Source organism: Pristiophorus japonicus, chromosome 4 (genome assembly GCF_044704955.1).
Source record: "Pristiophorus japonicus isolate sPriJap1 chromosome 4, sPriJap1.hap1, whole genome shotgun sequence".
Classification (NCBI taxonomy): Eukaryota; Metazoa; Chordata; class Chondrichthyes; family Pristiophoridae; genus Pristiophorus; species Pristiophorus japonicus.
Genome location: NC_091980.1, coordinates 302,771,844 through 302,795,343, shown reverse-complemented (window position 1 = coordinate 302,795,343; position 23,500 = coordinate 302,771,844). Strand labels below are relative to the sequence as shown.

The 23,500-nt window shown below is 48.3% G+C and overlaps 1 protein-coding gene across 10 annotated transcripts in view; it reads left to right on the top strand.

Moving 5' to 3' along the window:
* The window catches only part of LOC139263485 (centrosomal protein of 128 kDa-like), a 519,582-nt gene that overhangs the window by 317,225 nt on the left and 178,857 nt on the right, over positions 1-23,500 (top strand). The window lies entirely within an intron of this gene.

Here is a 23,500-nt window from a genome sequence, read left to right as displayed (position 1 = left end):
CCCCACACCCAAGTCTGCACTGAGTATTAATTGCCCTTGGTAGCAGTTCCTAATGGTAGCCTCCTGAAACTGTCCACATGATTAAGGTTATGATGCTCCGTAACACTGCCTGCCTCTGCTTCTCCTCAATACACCTATCATCACATAATGATGTCATTCAGCTCACCTGCAACTGAAACCTGCTTTTCATGTCTTTTTCACCTCCAGATTTGACTATTCCAGTACTCTTCCAGCTGACCTCCCATTTTACACCCTTTGTAACATTCAGCTCATCCAAAACCCTGCTACTTGTATCCTATCCCATGCAGTGGCTCCAGGTCCTTCAAAGTCTGAAAGCTAGAATTCCCATTTCCGTGTTTTAAAAAAATTGCCCCTCCCTACCTCTGTAACCTCCTCCAGCCCTACAACTACCACACTGCCCCCGAACTGTCTGTTCCTCCAAACCCTGGCTTTTTATGCAACTCTCTTTCTCTCCCTGCCACGTTGCCAGCCGTGCCTTCAGGTGCCTGTGCCCCATGCTGGAACAGTTCGATTCTGACACTAAATATGGTTTGCGGCCTTCTCCGTTTATTTGCACTCGACCAAGTCCAGACACAATATCTTTAAGGAGTAGGCATACAGAGAAATAAATGGTAATACCCCGTGCGCTTTCCCAGATTGAAATGTAACCCAAGCTGTTTTTGAATCAAATTATATCTCTACGACTTGTTAAGAAAAGCTTAGAATCTTTATAGTCTGTTTCTCATGAATACGGTCAGTGATAATTAATCATGACAAGTGTTGTTGTTATGAACAAGACCCCCAGAAAGAATGTTACTTCAAAACAACTGATGCCAACTTGTTTTCCATCCTGTCGCCATTGTTCCATTTCTTATCTCAAAACTGCCTTGGCTAACTTATTTCACAATGTGGCCATGAACAACAAATCAAGAGATATGAATCTTATTCATCCTGTCATTTCAGCAAACACCTGAATGTCAGCTAAATTGTACCCTAAAGCATCCTGAGAATGAGCAACTTTTAATCATTTCATCAAGTAAAAAGAAACCAATGACTTTAATCAAATGAGATTAACCAAATCCTAATCCTATGTTTATATGTTTACACAACTAAAGTATTTTACTGCATTTCACAATTCCCTCCCTAAACCTGTTGCCTCTTTCTCCTCCCTTAAGACCCTCTTTAGTACCCACCTACACCCTTCTTTGGCTTGGCATCCGTTTTGTCGGATTACACTTCTGTGCATCACCTAGAGAAGATGCTTTCTATGTTAAAGAGGCTATACAGCGTGGAGGCCACTTCAGGGAGCAGTGCGAGCTGGTGCAGGAGGGCGCCGACTTGGAGAAGGGCGACTGGATTGGACGTCACCAAAATCAAGGTCGCTGATTGGAGCGTGGGCAGGTATAGCACGAGAGGCAGCAAGCAGCAGAGGAGCGGTGAGGTCGGAGCAATGGAACGGTGAGAGATTGTAGAGCGTGATTGGGACCAGGAGAAGCGTGAGTTCGGGGCTCGGGTAACATGGGCCAGCCCACACTGCGATATGTGTGCACACTCGGTCCGTGCAGCAGAGCTGGTCTCCAGTCGTCCTGGTTAACCCTTGCCACTGGACCAAGACCTAGCTCTGTCAAGCCCATGTGGTGGCTGGTGTGCAACGGTCACCACATGTTAAAAAAATCCACCACAGGCATCTTCCACCCTTCAAGATGTAGTTTGGGAGCTTGAATATTAGGTCCTTCATTGACACACCTGTGAACTCATCCCTTTTTGGTGTGGAAGCAAGTCATCCTCGTTTCGAGGGACCACCTAAGAAGACACCTGAAAGTTGATATAGTAGGTGACACAAACTTTAAATGTCACAGGGAAATAACCTATCTTCTGTATATTGTATTTCTTAGTTTTCGTTGGACATTGCAGGATGTTATTTTATGAGAGAGGGTGACATTTTAAGACTGCTAAGAACGTGTATACAGTGGGAACTGCAAAGGAAATTCATTCGTTAAATGCAGTGAAAAGCACACAAGATTTTAGTGGTTTATTTGCATTTCTCTCTACGTAAAGTATTGAACCTTGGTGCAATGGAAACAACGCTAAAATTCACAGAAATTGATTGAGACATCAACTGCAATCGGACTTGGCAGGTAGTGTCTGAAAATCAGGTTTCCCTGTCGGCACACAATTGCTTCATCTACAAAGAAATCATTGGCATTTGTTCCAGAGTGATGGCCCTCAGAATATATAATGCAAGATTAAAATTTGATGTAAAAAAATCAAAAAGATATGAAGAGCGCTGAACAGTTTTAACAAAGTTTTAATATTACCACATTGTGTACAAGAAACGGCAGCAATAAAATTGTATTCTATCAATTTTTGTTTTTGGTTTGTCGGGTGTCTGATGTGGACGGCCGCCAAGTCCGCAAACCAAACTACTGTGACGTCCAGTCATGCGGAATTTCTGTTTGCTTGATATGGAGTTCACACCATCTCCCCATAAGGACACGCCCCACTTAGCCAAGTCTACAAAGCTTAGGCGATGGTTGGCAGAGGCAATGCTTGTGGATCCCCAATTGTGTCATTGGCACTGGACCAGAGAAAACTGTGCAGCTTACCAGTACAGAGCACTTGCTGCTGCTTGTTTAAGACCACGTTACCAATTGGCTTATAAAACAAATGTGTAAAAATGGCAAGAATTACAATAAATGCTGCTGAAGACAGGAAAGGCCATCGGTAAGAAAGAAATATTTGTATAGTGTCGTTCACAACCTTAGAACACCCTAAAGCTCTTTATAGCCAATTAAGTATTTTTTTAAAGTGTCGTCACCGTTTTAATGTTGGAAACGTGGCAGCCAATTTGTGCACAGCAAGGTTCCACAAACAGCAATGAGAGAAATGAGCAGATCATCTGTTTTTTTTAAAATTCTGTTGATTGAGGGATAAATATTGGCCAAGACAGGAGAGAGAACTCATCTTCGAATAGTATCATTGGGTCTTTTGTGTCCATCTGAGAGGGCAGTCAGGGCTTTGGTGTGACGCCTCATCTGAAAGATGGCACCTCCAGTAGTGCAGCAGTTCCTCAGTACTACACTGGAGCGTCAGCCTGGATTATGTGTCCAGGAGCAATAAACATTAAGCTGCTGCACTTACATAAAACAAAAGGAAAGAACCACTGTTGGCTGCCCTAACGGCATAGTGGCTAAATGCACCACTCTGTCGTGAACTTAGCCATTCAAACCAAGGCGGTTCCCGGTTGCTGTGGCTGGTCGTTACTGAGTTTTTTTATTTCAAACAGGGGCAGTAGGTGGGGAGCTTTAAACGTTCTGTTCTTGGGCTAAGGAGGTCAAAAAAGCAGAAAGGGTTCCTTCTCCTTGACTACTAGCTGATGATCCCTTCTTTTAATAAAATTCTTCACTAAGGGCAGTGGGGCATCCTTGTCAAAACCTACAGGTGGATGAGAAATTGGCTGTAAAAGAGGAGCCTGTGGGTAGTAATATCCGGAATCAGGAGCAAAATGCAATTTGTACACATTTGCAGCTGATACTGAGCTGAGGAATACGGGTAGGAAGAGTCAACTCAAACAAGGTGGATAAAGAACTACAGAAGAATTGTTGATCGTAGAAGAATCTCATTGAAAAATTGTAAGAGATGAATTTCATTACACATTGGCGGGAAGAATGGGAGTCGCACTTAATGAATGCTATTGAACTAACTAGAGGAGATTCTGCAAGAGATCTGAAAGTAGACTTAAAACTTAGCTGCTACAAAGCATCAATCAGTAAAACTAACATTGCCGAGTTCTGAGATAGTCTTGCTGAAATTGTACACTGCACTGTACATTAGTTAATTCTGGTCAGCGAATCAAAGACCTCCAAGTCCTAGAGGGCAGTGCAGAGAAATCCCACAAGGCTAATCCCCAGTATCAGAGAGCTGAGCTAAATCAGCAAAGGTTGGAAAAACCTAGACTCTTGAAGGTGAATGAGAGGGGACCGTAGAGCTATGTAAGCTACTGGAGGGAAAGGAGCCAAAGGTGGGCAGAGGAAATGTTACAAGGACACGCTCAAAGCCTTCCTGATAAAATGCAACATCCCCACCGACACTTGGGAGTCCCTGGCCAAAGACCACCCTAAGTGGAGGAAGTACATCCGGGAGGGCGCTGAGCACCTCGAGTCTCGTCGCCGAGAGCATGCAGAAATCGAGTGCAGGCAGTAGAAGGAGCTTGCGACAAACCTGTCCCACCCACCCTTTCCCTCGATGACTATTTGTCCCACCTGTGACAGAGACTGTAATTCCCATGTTGGACTCTTCAGCCACCTTAAGGACTCATTTTTAGAGTGGAAGCAAGTCTTCCTCGATTCCGAGGGACTGTCTATGATGATGACGACTAACGTAAATCTGGAGCGCTATTTTAAGTTTAAAATATGACTACAGGACATGGGAACTAGAGTATAAAGATGTAAAAGGCAAATTGAGGACTGAGGTCAGAAAAACACATTCACACAAAGCATGATTAGTGCCGAGAATGATCTGATTAGGATAATGGAGGCAAAAGTGGTGGCGTCTTTCTATAGGTGGTTTGATCATTTGATGGGGACACCGTAGATTTCGACAGACAGTTGTGGTAGAATGAGCTCCCTTATTGGTATTTATCTTTATGATCTCAGCAATGGCCAGCATCTTCAGGAGACAAAGGGAGAACTTTGGAAGAGAAAAAAAGTGTTGCCATTTTGAAAATGTCCCCTAACCCACAATATGAACATATTAGTTCCTTGGCAATTCAAAGTGTTGGATTAGTAGCCAATAAAACACATTTGAGGTGAAACTAACAAGACCCAGAAAATTGCCAAATCTAGCCACAGTACTATCAAGTGTCATCTCACTGTTGCTTTACAGAGCATGGTCATGGCTGTGAAGCATTAAGGCTGCAATTAGCTGCAGTGTCACATATGATAGCGTGTGGAATCATTACAATTGAGGGCCCATCGCTGGCATTCAGAGCTTTTGTGCTTTATTTTCATTGCGCCAGTTTTGGACAAAAATAGATTTTTCCAGAGCTTTGCGACTGAACAGTGGCAATGGTTCAGTGGTAACTCGAACCACAAATCTTGCAGCTGCCGTAGGCGTAGAATTGTGGAAATCCCAGACTCCCTGATCTGCCTGCCTGCACTGCAATCCTGTTTCATCTGCTTGGGTTCACTTCAGCAAAGTAGTTTCATCATCCTTGGCAAAGTTTATTTGTGCGCTTAGGTGATTGTCATGTGTTATCTTTGTATATTTGTTATATGTATTCCAGGCGTATGTCTAACCTGATAAAGGTTCACAATACTTAACCGTGTTGGTGGCAGACAGCGCAGTTTACTGTCTGTCTGATTTTTAATTTTTTTAAATTTTGCATTCCTCAATTAGTAACTGTTAAGTAATTAGTAACTGTTAATTAGTAATGTTAATAGTTTTCATAGAACCATAGAATCATACAGCACAGAAGGTGGCAATTTGGCTCATCGTGCATGTACCGGCCCTTTGGAAGTGCTATCCAATGTCCCACTCACCTTGTTCTTTCCCCACAGCCCTGCAAACATTTCCTTTTCAAGACTATATCCAATTTCCTTTTATTTAGTTTTTATTAAACACAAAATCATGTTCCTATTTTTGCTATGACTATATTTTTCTCCTGATGCTGCAGAATCTCTCGGTATCTGTACTTCACTACATTTTTTCCATTCTTGATTAGCTTGGCAAAGTTAGTAAATCCCAGTTTTTTTTTGATTTTGTTATGGAAGTAAAGACAAACTTGGGAAGAAAGTTAACGGCCAGCAGGTGCACCCATTGACTCTGAAACTGCTGAGTTATGAAGTGTGTATGTGGCCACACGCAGGCAGATTACACCGAGTGAGGAGCACAGTGCAGTAACGGTGTGCGCCAGCGGGCAACATTGCAATGATCGATGTGTGAGGTCATTGTTGCCTCGTTGTCCCAGCGGCTGACTCACTGCTGTCCAACTGGACTCAAATCGGTCCAAAACATTATTACCAATTATTGTTGGGAAACAAAACACTGCACATCACAATAATTTTGACAAGCAAATTCTTTATAGTTCACATTTATCTTAAGACATTGAACTTTCACAACCCAGTTACAAAGTAGTTACAGCACAGAAACAGGCCATTCGGCCCAACTGGTCCGTGCCGGCATTTATGCTCCACCCTTCATCTCACCCCATCAACATATTCTATTCCTTTCTCCCTCATATATTTATCTAACTTCCCCTTAAATGTATCTAAGCTATTCACCTCAACTACTCCCTGTTCTAACCACATTCTAACCACACTTGGGGCAAATAAGTTTCTCCTGAATTCTTTATTGGATTTATTGGTGACTGTCTTATATTTATGGCCCTCAGTTCAGGTCTCGCCTGTAAGTGGAATCATCTTCTCTATGTTCACCCTATCAAACACTTTCATAATCTTAAAGGCCACCCCTGAGTCTTCTCTTTTCTAGGGAAAAGAGCCCCAGCTTGTTCAATCTTTCCCGATGGGTAAAACCTCTCAGTTCTGGTATCACTCTAGTAAATCTTTTTTGCACCTTCTCCAGTGCCTGAATATCCTTTTTATAACGTGGAGACCTGTGTGTTTAAAATAAATACCCTTATGATTATAATTATTGTCACACTACAGGAGTGGATTATTTTTAGTACGTGTGGAAGGACGTAATGGATTGTACAACTGAAACTAGGGCTTGAATCTAGACTAGATAGATAGTGATAATGGTTTTGTGCTTGGAATAGATGTAAGCACCAAGCAAAATGAGTTGGACAGTCTTAACCCAATTCCTAACGTATGTGAAACTGGAGCACAAACCTACCCAGAATTCATCACCTAGATGAATCTAGATAGTTGCACTTGCAGAGGGCTGACTGACGACAAGTGTGAATGTTGCACTGCAGCAGTTGAAAACGCTGAGGCAGTGTGCAAGTTTTGTGGTCAAGCCATCTTGCAAATGATCAGCAGCCCAGCAATCGGGGAAATAGAAAACACTGACCTCATGTAAAGGAACCACAGTTCTCCCCGTCCCAAAAATGAGGGGGCGGGGAACAAACCTTAAAGGCACTGTCTTTCCAACCAAAGTTGAGTGAATAGAATGCATGATTGCTACCCTATCATTCACCCACAGAATCTTGGCCGTGTCATTATAGGGATGGGGCAGGTAAAAGTTGGGCAGTTCTCTATAGAAGGAGGGGAAAAAGAATTAGCTGGCACATCCTCTTAGCAGTTGGGTTGAGAGAAAGACGAATCCACCAGCTGCCCTGGTGGCTGGGAATTGGTACTTCTCACAAGAAGACCTAAATGTTTGGGATGGGACTATTTAAGCTCCCATTTGTAAAATAAAATAACTGCAGTCATTGCTTTTGTTCTGTTGAACAGATTATAAATGCACTCAGTGTTATCTGGCAGCGACTAACGTTGAGAAACATTGTGATCTATCTAATCCTCTTCAAGCCTAAGCAGAACAATGTGGTTTTGCTTTAAAATGATTATTTGGTGGCTTTTACTAATGGAGATTTCGATGAAATGTAAAGTAGTCATTGTGGGCTGCGTTGGACCAAGTTTGTTACTTGTAATTACTATTTTGGCTTTGTTAGCTAGTTTAACCTCGTGCCAAGAATTAAACTTAAAGCACAGAATGAAACACTTGTTAACTTTTTACAAGGCTCCACCATTTGTCCCAACCTCAAAAAGCAAGAAGGAAAAACCGACAAAGTAGGATAAACTCAGCAATTCACTCAGCGTCTGTGGACCGTTCCACACCTGAAACGTTAACTTGTCTATTCTCTCCACCTGGTCCCACCGGCAGGACAGACCCGGCAGAGGTGGCAGCAAAGTGGTATACAGTCCGGAGGGAGTGGCCTGCGATTTCTCAACATTGACTCCGGACCCCATGAAGTCTCATGGCTTCAGGTCAAGCATGGGCAAGGAAACATCCTGCTGATTACCACCTACCGCCCTCCCTCAGCTGATGAATCAGTAATTAGGAGGGGGAAAATAAGAGTATGAGAGTAAGCTTGCAGGGAACATAAAAACTGACTGCAAAAGCTTCTATAGATATGTGAAGAGAAAAAGATTAGTGAAGACTAATGTAGGTCCCTTGCAGTCAGAATCCGGTGAATTCATAATGGGGAACAAGGAAATGGCAGACCAATTGAACAAATACTTTGGTTCTGTCTTCACTGAGGAAGACTCGAATAACCTCCTGAAAATACTAGGGGACCGAGGGTCTAGCGAGAAGGGGGAACTGAAGGAAATCCTTATTAGTCAGGAAATGGTGTTTCGGAAATTGAAGGGACTGAAGGCCGATAAATCCCCAGGGCCTGATAGTCTGCATCCCAGAGTACTTAAGGAAGTGGCCCTAGAAATAGTAGGTGCATTGGTGGTCATTTTCCAACATTCCATGGATTCTGGTTCAGTTCCTATGGATTGGGGGTAGCTAATGTAACCCCACTTTTTAAAAAAGTAGGGAGAGAGAAAACAGGGAATTATAGGCCGGTTAGCCTGACATGGGTGGTGGGGAAAATGCTGGAATCAATTATTAAAGATGAAATAGCAGTGCATTTGGAAAGCAGTGACAGGATCAGTCCAAGTCAGCATGGATTTATGAAAGGGAAATCATGCTTGACAAATCTAGAGTTTTTTGAGGATGTAACTAGTAGAGTGGATAAGGGAGAACCAGTGGATATGGTGTATTTGGACTTTCAAAAGGCTTTTGACAAGGTCCTACTCAGGAGATTAGTGCACAAAATTAAGGTACATGGTATTGGGGGTAATGTATTGACGTGGATAGAGAACTGGTTGGCAGACAGGAAGCAAAAGAGTGGGAATAAACGGGTCTTTGCAGAATGGCAGGCAGTGACTATTGAGGTGCCGCAGGGTTCAGTGCTGGCAGCCCAGCTATTTACAATATACATTAATGATTTAGACGAAGGAATTGAGTGTAATATCAAGTTTGCAGATGACACTAAGCTGGGTGGCAGTTTGAGCTGTGAGGAGGATGCTAGGAGGCTGCAGAGTGACTTGGTTAGGTTAGGTGAGTGGGCAAATGCATGGCAGATGCAGTATAATGTGGATAAATGTGTGGTTATCCACTTTGGTTGCAAAAACAGGAAGGCAGATTATTATCTGAATGGTGACAGATTAGTAAAAGGGGAGGTGCAACGAGACATCAGAGTCATGGTACTTCACTCATTGAAAGGTAGGCATGCAGGTACAGCAGGCAGTAAAGAAAGCAAATGGCATGCTGGCCTTCATTGCGAGGGGATTTGAGTATAGGAGCAGGGAGGTCTTACTGCAGTTGTACAGGGCCTTGGTGAGACCACACCTTGAGTATTGTGCGCAGTTTTGGTCTTCTAACTTGAAGAAGGACATTCTTGCTATTGAGGGAGTGCAGCGAAGGTTCACCTGACTGATTCCCGGGATGGCAGGACTGACATATGAAGAAAGACTGGATCGACTAGGCTTATATTCACTGGAATTTAGAAGAATGAGAGGGGATCTCATAGAAACATATAAAATTCTGACGGGATTGGACAGGTTAGATGCAGGAAGAATGTTCCTGATATTGGGGAAGTCCAGAACCAGGAGTCACAGTCTGAGGATAAGGGGTAAGCCATTTAGGACTGAGATAAGGAGAAACTTCTTCATTCAGAGAATTGTGAACCTGTGGAATTCTCTTCCACAGAAAGTTATTGAGGCCAGTGCATTAGATATATTCAAAAGGGAGTTGAATATATCTAATGTGGCCCTTACGGCTGAAGGGATCAAGCGGTATGGAGAGAAAGCAGGAATGGGGCACTGAAGTTGCATGATCAGCCATGATCATATTGAATGGTGGTGCAGGCTCAGAGGGTTGAATGGCCTACTCCTGAACCTATTTTCTATGTTTCTATGTTACTCCTCCATGTTGAACAGCGCTGGAAGAAGCACTGAGGGTAGCAAGGGCACAGAATGTACTCTGGGTGGGGGACTTCAATGTTCATCACCAAGATTGGCTCCGTGACAACTCTACTGACCGAACTGGCCAAGACCAGAAGGACATAGCTGCAAGACTGGGCCTGCGGCAGGTGGTGAGAGAACCAACATGAGGGAAAAAACCTACTTGACCTCGTCCTCATCAATCTACCTGTCTCAGATGCATCATTGATACAGCATTGGTAGCAGTGACCACCACACAGCCCTTGTGGAGACGAAATCCCATCTTCACACTGATAGTGCCATGCAATACGATGGAGGGTGCTATCACCGTGCAAAATGGGATAGATTCAGAACAGATCTAGCAGCTCAAATCTGGGCACCCATGAGACGCTGTGGGCTATCAGCAGCAGCAGAATTGTATTCCTCCACAATCTGTAACCTCATGGTCCGACATATCCCTCACTCTACCATTACCGTCAAGGCAGGGGATCAACCCTGGTTCAATAAGGAGTGCATGTCAGGGGCAACACCAGGTGTACCTAAAAATGAGGTGCCAACCTGAGGAAGTTGCAACATAGGACCACATGCATGCTAAACAGCGATAGCAGCCTGTTATAGATAGAGCTAAGCGATCCACACTCAACGGATCAGATCAAAGTTCTGCAGTCCAGCCAAATCCGGTCATGAATGGTGGTGGTCAGCAATTAAACAACTAACGGGAGGAGGGGGCTCCATGTATATCCCCATCTTCCATTATGGCAGAGCCCAGCACGTGAGTGCACAAGACAAGGTTGAAGCATTTGCCACCATCTTTAGCCAGAAGTGCCGAGTGTATGATCCATATCGGCCCCCTCCTGATGTCCCCACCATCACAGAAGCCAGTCTTCAGCCAATTCAATTTACTCCACGTGATATCAAGAAAAGGTTGAGCACACTGGATACAACAAAGGCTATAGGCCCCGACAACACCCCGGCTGCCATGCTGAAGACTTGTGCTCCAGAAGTAGCGGCGCCTCTAGCCAAACTGTTCCAGTACACCTTCAACACTGGCATCTACCCAACGATGTGAAAAACTGCCCAGGTATGTCCTGTCCACAAAAAGAAAGCAAGACAAATCTAATCTGGCCAATTACCGCCCCATCTGTCTGCTCAATCATCAGCAAAGTGATGGAAGGTGTCATCGACATGCTTTCAACCGGCACTTACTCACCAGTAACCTGCTCCCCAATGCTCAGTTTGGGTTCCATCTGGACCACTTGGCTCCAGACCTCATTACAGCCTTGGTCCAAACATGAACAAAAGGGCTGAATTCCAGAGGTGAGGTGAGAGTGACTGCCCTTGACATCAAGGCAGCATCTGACCGAGTGTGGCATCAAGGAACCCTCAGGACAGTGTCGTAGGCATATAACCATCTTCAGCTGCTTCATCAATGACCTTCCCTCCATCATAAGGTCAGAAACTAGAGATGTTCGCTGATGATTGCATAGTGTTCAGTTCCATTTGCAACTGCTGAGATAATGAAGATGTCCATGTCCACGCACAGCTTGGGCTGATAAGTGACATTTAACATTCGTTCCACACAACTGCCAGGCAGTGACTATCTCCAACTAGCGAAAGTCTAACCACCACCCCTTGACATTCAGTGGCATTACCATCGCTGAATCCCCCGCCATCTACAACCTGGGGAGGCTCAACATTGACTAGAAACTTAGCCACATAAATACTGTGGCAGCAAGCGCATGTCAGAGGCTGGGTATTCTGTGGAAAGTGTCTCACCTCCTGACTCCCCAAAGCCTTTCCACCATCTACAAGGCACAAGTCAGGAGTGTGATGGAATACTCACCACTTGCCTGAATGAGTGCAGCTTCCACAACACTCGAAGCTTGACACCATCCAGGACAAAGCAGTCCGATTGATTGGCCCCCGATCCACCACCTTAGACATTCACTTCCTCCACCACCAGCACACTGTGGTTGCCGTGTGCACCATCTACAAGATGCACTGCAGCAACTCGCCAAGGCTTCTTCGACAGCACATCCCAAACCCGCGACTTCTGCCACCTAGAAGGACAAGGGCAGCGGGCGCAAGGGAATACCATCACCCTCAAATTCCCCTCCAAGTTGCACACCATCCTGACTTGGGAATATATCGCCATTCCTTCAGCGTCGCTGGGTCAAAATCCTGGAACTCACTACTTAACAGCACTGTGGGAGTACCTTCACCACACGGACTGCAGCGGTTCAGGAAGGCGGCTCACCACCATCTTCTCAAGGGCAATTAGGGATGGGCAATAAATGCTAGCCTTGCCAGCGATGCCCACATCCAAGGAACGAATGGACTGAGGGGGGAGGGGAGGAATGTTCTCCCCTTTAATGGTTGTGGGTTTCTTTTTTTGCTTTTATATTTCTGCCTTTCCCAGGAGATTATAAGGCTGCTGTGATTAGTCGGAAGTGTCTACTCATGTTCCGTCCGTGGGGCAGACTCGATCGACCAGGTGGTCTGTTTCTGCCTGTCATTGTGGTGCGTTTGTATATATTTTCTGAAAATAAAGTGCACGAACCATTTTGAGGAGGAGTGTTCTGGTGCCTGTAATTCAAATTGAAGAGTATTAAACTTCACGGAGCAAGCAATTTAGAATTATTTATGTAAGGTACACATCTGTTCAAACCACACCAATTGACTCATTTATGCTTTAAGCAGCGATATGCTGAAACTGAAGGTTGCACTATCCCTATCTCAACAGTTCACAGTTTATCATTCTTTTCTCTGGAAATAAGCTGTGAACAAAATCTGAACAAAAAAAAACATGTTCACCCTTGGAATTTTATTAGTAAGTCATTTTTAATTTGTTCCATGTTTTCTGTTATTAAAAAAAAAAGGAAAATCTGTCATTACTGGAATAACACCACCACATGCTCGGGCCTTACAGCACCCTTGCCCCTCAGGTTTCAGAGGGGTTAAATCTGGAGGATGCACGAAGCTGAATAAAAATGCACTGAATGACATTGCTGTGAGAACAGTGGGACATTTTTGTTGTCAAGTGGGTACATGGAATGAATCATTCTGTAGGGGATTGAATTTGTTCAGCTTGCAATTTAGTAGTTAGCCTGTGGATTACACTGGATTTGCTGAAGGGTTTTTTATTCAGAGACGGGAGCTTAGCTCTAAAAACACCAATTATTCCGTAGATTTGTGTAATACTGTGGCTAGGTTTTACGGGCAGGATGTGATGAATAGGCTTAGATTTAATTTTGATATTGCCATAACCTTCTAATCATCATTGTGCACACTTTTATTTACTTCAGGATATCTTCTCATTTTCAGTAACACTTCATAGGGTGGGTTTAATTTTTTTTTTTTTTGCTGCTGTGTGCGTTTCTCTCCCAGTGTGTTTACCCTCACCTCCCGAAGGTGAGGGGTGCAGGGGTGAACCTCCACGGCCTCCACCAGGTCCACGCAGCTTCTCACCATAAAAAGGGAAAGGCTGCCAATGCTGGAAAATCTGATATAAAATCAGAAAATGACCGAAAAACTCAGCAGGTCGGTCAGCATCTGTCGAGGACAGTTCTGATCAAAGATGCTGACTGCCCTGTTGTGTATGGCTAGCTATACCTTGTATGGCCATGTGGACAGTGAATGTCAACAAAGGAGCGGCGAGCAACGGCCATGGGCAGCGTGGCAATATACCACTGCAAGGCACAGCGCGAGCTGGTGCAGGAGGGCGACGGCTGCGAAGAGGGACATCATCAAGGTCCAGGTCGGTGATTGGAGCGTGGGCAGGTACAGCAGGAGCGGCGAGGTGGGGGGCGAAGGAGCGGCGAGAGATTGCAGAGGGACGTGATCGGGGCCCAGGAGAGGCGTGAGTTCGGGGTCAGAAGAGGCGAGGGCCCAGAGGCAGCACGGGCCAGCCCACACTGCGATATGTGTGCGCACTAGGTCCGTGCAGCAGAGCTGGTCTCCAGTCGTCTTGAGTAATCCTTGCCACTGGACCAAGACCGTGGGGTGGCTGGTGTGCAACGGCCACCACACGTTTAAAAAAATCCACGCACAGGCATCTTCCACCCTTCAAGATGTAGTTCGGGATCCGGAATATTAGGTCCTTCATTGAAACACCTGTGAACTCATCCCTTTTTGGCGTGGAAGCAAGTCATCCTCGTTTCGAGGGACTGCCTATGATGATGATGATGATGATGAATGTCAACAGGCTTGTACTTGGCCATCACAGCCAAGCTCAGTCCTGTCCTCAACTCGCGGATATTCCAGCACAGGTCACCAGATAACAATCAGAGAATGGAACCCTGCTTGTTCTTTTCTCTTTCCCCTCCCACCTGTCCAAGCTTGCAGACGCTGAAGCCGATTGCAAACCCCTCATTACTGCCCTGACAGACAGCCCCAAACCCAGCACGAGGCAGGGATTGAGCATCCCACATGCTTGAGCTGAACTCGACACCACTCCGTGTATGCACTCAGTGAGCCATCTGGGAGCTCATTTAATTTCTTTAACCTTCTGACGACTGTTCATTGCATAATGATTCTGTCTCCTTGGTTCGTACTAGTCTGCAACGTATGAATTCAATGCCACAAATGTTGGGCCTTGAAATCCTGCTGCACAAATAGTGGCAGCTGTAAGTGCTCATATGCGATTGCTTTGGTGTGGTACTGAGGGAGTCCTCCACTGTCTTTCGGATTAGATGTTAAACTGAGACCCCATCTGTCTGTCTGGGTGGATGTAAAAGATCCCATGCCGCTATTTGAAGAAGAGCATGGGGAGTTTTCCTAGTGTCATAAGAAAGAGCTTGCATTTATACAGCGCCTTTCATGACCTCCGGACATTCCAAAGCATTTTGTAGCCAATGAAGTACTTTTAAAGTGGAGTCACTGTTGTAATGTTACCAACAGTCCCTTAACCAACATGACCAAACCAGATTAACTGGTTATTTATCTCATTACTGTTGTGAGATTTTGCTGTGCGGAAAATGGTTGCTGTGTTTGCCTGCATAACAACATTAACTGCATTTCAAAAAGTAATTCACTGACTTGAAGCGCTTTGGGACATCCTGAGGACTTGAAAGATGGTGAATAAATGCAAGTTTTTTTGTTGTTGCCTTATTTGAAAGGCATCATTCTGAGACTGTTGGGACATTTTTGTTGTCAAGTGGGGTCAAGTCTACTGTTTTGTAATAGACAAACGTTAAACTAGCATACAAGCAAATTACATAATATTTACAGCGCAGAAACAGGCCATTCGGCCCAACAGATCCAAGCCTGTCTTTATGCTCCACGCGAATCTCCTCCCACCCTACTTCATCTCGCTCAATCAACATATCAAATTGTATGTGTTGAGTGATCAGATTTCAGTATTCACGTGGCATAATTGTCTCCTCATTGAGGAACACCGTATACAACATGCAAAATTTGAATTTATTTTTCACTTTCCAATGGGAGTCATGTTATTAGTAGGAGAGATGTAACCACTGTTTCCTCATCTAAGAATTTCTGTATTCCATGGGGAAAAACTACCCTTGGACAGACATAGGAAGGAAGCTGCTAATGCTATAGGGCTGCGAAAGTGAGGTAAATTGCACCCTGGAATCTCATTAATAGCCAGCTGTCAGGTTTGGGTGATTTACAACTGGGACATTTATAGGTTGAGTAAAATGAAGCTGACATGATATGTGTATCCTCCAAGGGACTGTAAGCAGGCATTACCAAGCTAGCACATTTCAACGTATGAGGCTCACTGTGGAAGTGGCAGTTCTGGGTAATGTGCTCTGGCCAGCCAGCTGCTGCTACTGCACTGTGTTTCCTTACTATTTAGCAAAATATAACAATTTTGCGTTTCCATACCTGGTTTGTTTTTATTTATCTTGGTGTTGAGGGAAATGAAGCAATTCAAGTTGTGTAGCCGCATTGGGTACAGTAGCTTTGTGTCTCTTTCTTTATTTTTGGTACATCTCCTCCAGCAGGATCTTTTCTGACCCGAAGTCCCATCTGTGCAAAATATTTCCACTTTACACGATGGCTGGAATTTTGCTGCCGTTCATGGGTTTGGAGGCGGGTCGGGATCCTGCTATTAACCCGCCTGCATGTCAGTTTCCCGAGTGCCGGGTCAGTCTGCGCTTTATCGACCTGACACCAAGCGGCGGCGAGCGAATTGATATAGTTAAGAGGTACTTAAACAGCATTTTACCATGTGTTTACCATTTTTCTAGCTTTTTGACGACTTTCCCAGCGCTCGAGGATCACGTCAGGTAAGTAGGTCGGATTTTCAATGACTTGCCATTCCTCTGAATAGGTGACAACTGCAAAAGAGGTATAAAAGCTACCATTTCACAGCTGTTCTCTTTCCAATGATAGAAGCTGGAGCCTTCAGTATTTGGAATAGACTTTTCAGCTTTAGGAAGGTTGGAAGAGTTTGGAGTAAACTCTATCCACTGTCACCTCCTTGGAACAGCCTCTCTCACCATTGACATCGCTTCTGTCATCTCAACTTCAGCTGCCATCTATTCCAGCAGCATTGGTGCCCTTGAAAAAATACCACCTTGGTCCTCAGAATTATTTAAGGAGGGATATACTTGCATTGGAGGCAGTTCAGAGAAGGTTCACTAAGTTGATTCTTGAGATGAAGGGGCTGACTTACGAAGAAAGGTTGAGTAGGTTGGGTCTATACTAATTAGAGTTCAGAAGAATGAGAGGTGATCTTATTGAAACATAATAGGATAATGAGAGGGCTCGACAAGGTAGATGCAGAGAGGATGTTTCCACTCATGGGGGAATCTAGAACTAGGGGGGCAGAGTTTCAGAATAAGTGGTCGCCCATTTAAAACTGAGATGAGGAGGAATTTTTTCTCTGAGGGTTGTAAATCTGTGGAATTCTCTGCCCCAGAGAGCTGTGGAGGCTGGCTCATTGAATATATTTAAGGCGGAGATAGACATATTTTTGAGCGATAAGGGAGTAAAGGGTTATAGAGAACAGGCAGGGAAATGGCGCTGAGTTCATAATCAGATCAGCGATGATCTTACTGAATGGCGGAGCAGGCTCGAGGGACCAAATGGCCTACTCCTGCTCCTATTTCTTATGATCATAATCCCACCACGATCAACCCCAACACCAACATCACCAACAACAACGCCAACTTGCTCTGCAATCACCTGATGCTGCACAGGTTAACAGAACAATGGCTAAAAGATCCAAGTCCCTACCCTTGTGTGTTGTTAGTTGGTATGATTGGACAAGGGTGAGCATGAGGGGTGGCTAGTGAGATGGGGCTGTGATCATGGAGATAGAGCGAGAGGGATGGGTGGAGGTGCAAGGTAAGTTGGTGTGAGTAAAGATGTGCAGGAGTAGGGTAGGGAAGGCAGAGTGATGGGGATGTGATGAGCAGCACAGCAGGATGAGGTTGAGTGTGGCTTTGCAGTTATGTTTCGTGATCTTCTGAGATCATTGAAAGATTTGCGCCACTCTAGCCAGTTCCTCCTGACGACATCCCTGCTTGTGCCCTCCTCTGCAATGTGCAACCAGGCTGTATTGGTGTCCTGTGGAGGTTTCTTCAAGCAGAAGGGTTATGCTTGAACTGTATAAAACACTGGTTAGGCCACAGCTGGAGTACTGCGTGCAATTCTGGTCACAGCATTACAGGAAGGATGTGATTGCACTGGAGAGAGTACAGTGGAGATTTACGAGGATGTTGCCGGGAGTGGAGAATCTAAGCTATCAGGACAAATTAGATAGGCTGGATTTGTTTTCATTGGAACAGAGGAGGCTGAGGGGAGACTTCATTGAGGTGTATAAAATTATGAGGGGCCTAGCTATAGTGGATAGAAAGGCCTGTTTCCCCTAGCAGAAGGGTCAACAACCAGGAAGCATAAATTTAAAGTAATTGGTAGAAGGTTTAGGGGAGATTTGAGGGGAAGTTTCTTCACGCAGAGGGTGGTGGGGGTCTAGAACTCACTGGCTGAAAGGGTGGTAGAGGCAGAAACCCTCACCTCATTTAAAAAGTACTTGGACGTGCACTTGAAGTGCCGTAACCTACAGGGTTATGGACCTAGAGCTGGAAAGTGGGATTAGGCTGGATAGCCTCTTGTTGGCTGGCATGGACACGATGGGCCGAAATGGCCTCTTCCATGCTGTAAACTTCTGATTCTATGATCAACAGAAGATTCTGCTCACAAAGCGGGATGGAGCAGGATCGCAGTCCGCGACCTACCTCGTCCGCACTGTACACACCTCAGTGGACGAGATCATGACCAATGTGTGGGCCGGAGCTGATATTTGATATTTAGATTCATTCATCTCTCCCTTTTGCCTTCTCTTTTCTCCTCCACTTCCCCTGCTTGCCCACGTAGTGAGCAAATTCACAGTTGGACCAATTTCTATTTTAATTTTCACATTAAAATGTGGTGCATTCTTTAATGACTTTTACTCATAATCGAAAGATTTTTAACTTTAAAAAAACATATAGGAAAGATAACTGTCATTTGGATTAATCCATGTTCAGTAGACCAACTGGACCAGTACATTTCCCGCTCTGCCACCGTCCCATTTCTTCCCCTATCCTACATTACAACAGTGAATACACGCCAAAAAGTACTTCATTGGCTGTAAAGTGCATTGAGACTTGAAAGGAGCTATATAAATGCAAGTCTTACTGTCCCCCATCCCCGCCCTTCCCCTGTCCCATTTCTCCTCACCTTCCCCTGTCTCCGTTCTCCTCACCTTCCCCTGTCCCCGTTCTCCTCACCTTCCCCTGTCCCCGTTCTCCTCACCTTCCCCTGTCCCCGTTCTCCTCACCTTCCCCTGTCCCCGTTCTCCTCACCTTCCCCTGTCTCCGTTCTCCTCACCTTCCCCTGTCTCCGTTCTCCTCACCTTCCTCTGTCTCCGTTCTCCTCACCTTCCCGTCCCCGTTCTCCTCACCTTCCCCTGTCCCCGTTCTCCTCACCTTCCCCTGTCCCCGTTCTCCTCACCTTCCCGTCTCCGTTCTCCTCACCTTCCCCTGTCCCCGTTCTCCTCACCTTCCCCTGTCCCCGTTCTCCTCACCTTCCCCTGTCCCCGTTCTCCTCACTTTTCCCTGTCCCTGTTCTCCTCACCTTCCCCTGTCTCTGTTCTCCTCACCTTCCCCTGTCTCTGTTCTCCTCACCTTCCCCTGTCCCTGTTCTCCTCACTTTCTCCTGTCCCCGATCTCCTGACCTTCCCCTGTCCCCGTTCTCCTCACCTTCCCCTGTCCCTGTTCTCCTCACCTTCCCCTGTCTCCGTTCTCCTCACCTTCCCCTGTCTCCGTTCTCCTCACCTTCCCCTGTCCCCGTTCTCCTCACCTTCCCGTCTCCATTCTCCTCACCTTCCCCTGTCCCTGTTCTCCTCACCTTCCCCTGTCCCCGTTCTCCTCACCTTCCCCTGTCCCCGTTCTCCTCACCTTCCCCAGTCCCCGTTCTCCTCACCTTCCCCTGTCCCCGTTCTCCTCACCTTCCCCAGTCCCCGTTCTCCTCACCTTCCCCTGTCTCCGTTCTCCTCACCTTCCCCTGTCCCCGTTCTCCTCACCTTCCCCAGTCCCCGTTCTCCTCACCTTCCCCTGTCTCCGTTCTCCTCACCTTCCCCTGTCCCCGTTCTCCTCACCTTCCCCAGTCCCCGTTCTCCTCACCTTCCCCTGTCCCCGTTCTCCTCACCTTCCCCTGTCCCCGTTCTCCTCACCTTCCCGTCTCCGTTCTCCTCACCTTCCCCTGTCCCCGTTCTCCTCACCTTCCCCTGTCTCCGTTCTCCTCACCTTCCCGTCTCCGTTCTCCTCACCTTCCCCTGTCCCTGTTCTCCTCACCTTCCCGTCTCCGTTCTCCGCACCTTCCCCTGTCCCCGTTCTCCTCACCTTCCCCTGTCCCTGTTCTCCTCACCTTCCCCTGTCCCTGTTCTCCTCACCTTCCCGTCTCCGTTCTCCGCACCTTCCCCTGTCCCTGTTCTCCTCACCTTCCCCTGTCCCCGTTCTCCTCACCTTCCCCTGTCCCCGTTCTCCTCACCTTCCCCTGTCCCCGTTCTCCTCACCTTCCCGTCTCCGTTCTCCTCACCTTCCCCTGTCCCTGTTCTCCTCACCTTCCCGTCTCCGTTCTCCTCACCTTCCCCTGTCCCCGTTCTCCTCACCTTCCCCTGTCCCCGTTCTCCGCACCTTCCCCTGTCCCCGTTCTCCTCACCTTCCCCTGTCCCCGTTCTCCGCAACTTCCCCTGTCCCCGTTCTCCTCACCTTCCCGTCTCCGTTCTCCTCACCTTCCCCTGTCCCCGATCTCCTCACCTTCCCCTGTCCCCGTTCTCCTCAGCTTCCCCTGTCCCCGTTCTCCTCACCTTCCCCTGTCCCCGTTCTCCTCACCTTCCCCTGTCTCCGTTCTCCTCACCTTCCCCTGTCTCCGTTCTCCTCACCTTCCCCTGTCCCCGTTCTCCTCAGCTTCCCCTGTCCCCGTTCTCCTCACCTTCCCCTGTCCCCGTTCTCCTCACCTTCCCCTGTCTCCGTTCTCCTCACCTTCCCCTGTCCCCGTTCTCCTCACCTTCCCCTGTCCCTGTTCTCCTCACCTTCCCCTGTCCCCGTTCTCCTCACCTTCCCCTGTCCCCGTTCTCCTCACCTTCCCCTGTCTCCGTTCTCCTCACCTTCCCCTGTCCCTGTTCTCCTCACCTTCCCCTGTCCCCGTTCTCCTCACCTTCCCCTGTCCCCGTTCTCCTCACCTTCCCCTGTCTCCGTTCTCCTCAGCTTCCCCTGTCCCCGTTCTCCTCACCTTCCCCTGTCCCCGTTCTCCTCACCTTCCCCTGTCCCCGTTCTCCTCACCTTCCCGTCTCCGTTCTCCTCACCTTCCCCTGTCCCCGTTCTCCTCACCTTCCCCTGTCCCCGTTCTCCTCACCTTCCCGTCTCCGTTCTCCTCACCTTCCCCTGTCCCCGTTCTCCTCACCTTCCCCTGTCCCCGTTCCTCGTCAACTTCCCCTGTCCCCGTTCTCCTCACCTTCCCGTCTCTGTTCTCCTCACCTTCCCCTGTCCCTGTTCTCCTCACCTTCCCGTCTCCGTTCTCCTCACCTTCCCCTGTCCCCGTTCTCCTCACCTTCCCGTCTCCATTCTCCTCACCTTCCCCTGTCCCCGTTCTCCTCACCTTCCCCTGTCCCTGTTCTCCTCACCTTCCCGTCTCCGTTCTCCGCACCTTCCCCTGTCCCCGTTCTCCTCACCTTCCCCTGTCCCCGTTCTCCTCACCTTCCCCTGTCCCCGTTCTCCTCACCTTCCCCTGTCCCCGTTCTCCGCACCTTCCAATGTCCCCGATCTCCTCACCTTCCCCTGTCTCCTCACCTTCCCCTGTCCCTGTTCTCCTCACCTTCCCCTGTCCCTGTTCTCCTCACCTTCCCCTGTCCCTGTTCTCCTCACCTTCCCCTGTCCCTGTTCTCCGCACCTTCCCCTGTCCCCGTTCTCCTCACCTTCCCCTGTCCCTGTTCTCCTCACCTTCCCCTGTCCCCGTTCTCCTCACCTTCCCCTGTCCCTGTTCTCCTCACCTTCCCCTGTCCCCGTTCTCCTCACCTTCCCCTGTCCCCGTTCTCCTCACCTTCCCCTGTCTCCGTTCTCCTCACCTTCCCCTGTCCCCGTTCTCCTCAGCTTCCCCTGTCCCCGTTCTCCTCACCTTCCCCTGTCCCCGTTCTCCTCACCTTCCCCTGTCTCCGTTCTCCTCACCTTCCCCTGTCCCCGTTCTCCTCACCTTCCCCTGTCCCTGTTCTCCTCACCTTCCCCTGTCCCCGTTCTCCTCACCTTCCCCTGTCCCCGTTCTCCTCACCTTCCCCTGTCTCCGTTCTCCTCACCTTCCCCTGTCCCTGTTCTCCTCACCTTCCCCTGTCCCCGTTCTCCTCACCTTCCCCTGTCCCCGTTCTCCTCAGCTTCCCCTGTCTCCGTTCTCCTCAGCTTCCCCTGTCCCCGTTCTCCTCACCTTCCCCTGTCCCCGTTCTCCTCACCTTCCCCTGTCCCCGTTCTCCTCACCTTCCCGTCTCCGTTCTCCTCACCTTCCCCTGTCCCCGTTCTCCTCACCTTCCCCTGTCCCCGTTCTCCTCACCTTCCCGTCTCCGTTCTCCTCACCTTCCCCTGTCCCCGTTCTCCTCACCTTCCCCTGTCCCCGTCCCTCGTCAACTTCCCCTGTCCCCGTTCTCCTCACCTTCCCGTCTCTGTTCTCCTCACCTTCCCCTGTCCCTGTTCTCCTCACCTTCCCGTCTCCGTTCTCCTCACCTTCCCCTGTCCCCGTTCTCCTCACCTTCCCGTCTCCATTCTCCTCACCTTCCCCTGTCCCCGTTCTCCTCACCTTCCCCTGTCCCTGTTCTCCTCACCTTCCCGTCTCCGTTCTCCGCACCTTCCCCTGTCCCCGTTCTCCTCACCTTCCCCTGTCCCCGTTCTCCTCACCTTCCCCTGTCCCCGTTCTCCTCACCTTCCCCTGTCCCCGTTCTCCGCACCTTCCAATGTCCCCGATCTCCTCACCTTCCCCTGTCTCCTCACCTTCCCCTGTCCCTGTTCTCCTCACCTTCCCCTGTCCCTGTTCTCCTCACCTTCCCCTGTCCCTGTTCTCCTCACCTTCCCCTGTCCCTGTTCTCCGCACCTTCCCCTGTCCCCGTTCTCCTCACCTTCCCCTGTCCCTGTTCTCCTCACCTTCCCCTGTCCCCGTTCTCCTCACCTTCCCCTGTCCCCGTTCTCCTCACCTTCCCCTGTCTCCGTTCTCCTCACCTTCCAATGTCCCCGTTCTCCTCACCTTCCCCTGTCCCCGTTCTCCTCACCTTCCCCTGTCCCTGTTCTCCTCACCTTCCCCTGTCTCCGTACTCCTCACCTTCCCCTGTCCCCGTTCTCCTCACCTTCCCCTGTCTCCGTTCTCCTCACCTTCCAATGTCCCCGTTTTTCTCACCTTCCCCTGTCTCCGTTCTCCTCACCTTCCCCTGTCCCCGTTCTCCGCACCTTCCAATGTCCCCGATCTCCTCACCTTCCCCTGTCTCCTCACCTTCCCCTGTCCCTGTTCTCCTCACCTTCCCCTGTCCCTGTTCTCCTCACCTTCCCCTGTCCCCGATCTCCTCACTTTCCCCTGTCCCCAATCTCCTGACCTTTCCCTGTCCCTGTTCTCCTCACCTTCCCCTGTCCCTGTTCTCCTCACCTTCCCCTGTCCCTGTTCTCCTCACTTTCCCCTGTCCCTGTTCTCCTCACCTTCCCCTGTCCCTGTTCTCCTCACCTTCCCCTGTCCCTGTTCTCCTCACTTTCCCCTGTCCCTGTTCTCCTCACCTTCCCCTGTCCCCGTTCTCCTCACCTTCCCCTGTCCCCGATCTCCTGACCTTCCCCTGTCCCCGTTCTCCTGACCTTCCCCTGTCCCCGTTCTCCTCACCTTCCCCTGTCCCCGTTCTCCTCACCTTCCCCTGTCCCTGTTCTCCTCACCTTCCCCTGTCTCCGTACTCCTCACCTTCCCCTGTCCCCGTTCTCCTCACCTTCCCCTGTCTCCGTTCTCCTCACCTTCCAATGTCCCCGTTCTCCTCACCTTCCCCTGTCCCCGTTCTCCTCACCTTCCCCTGTCCCTGTTCT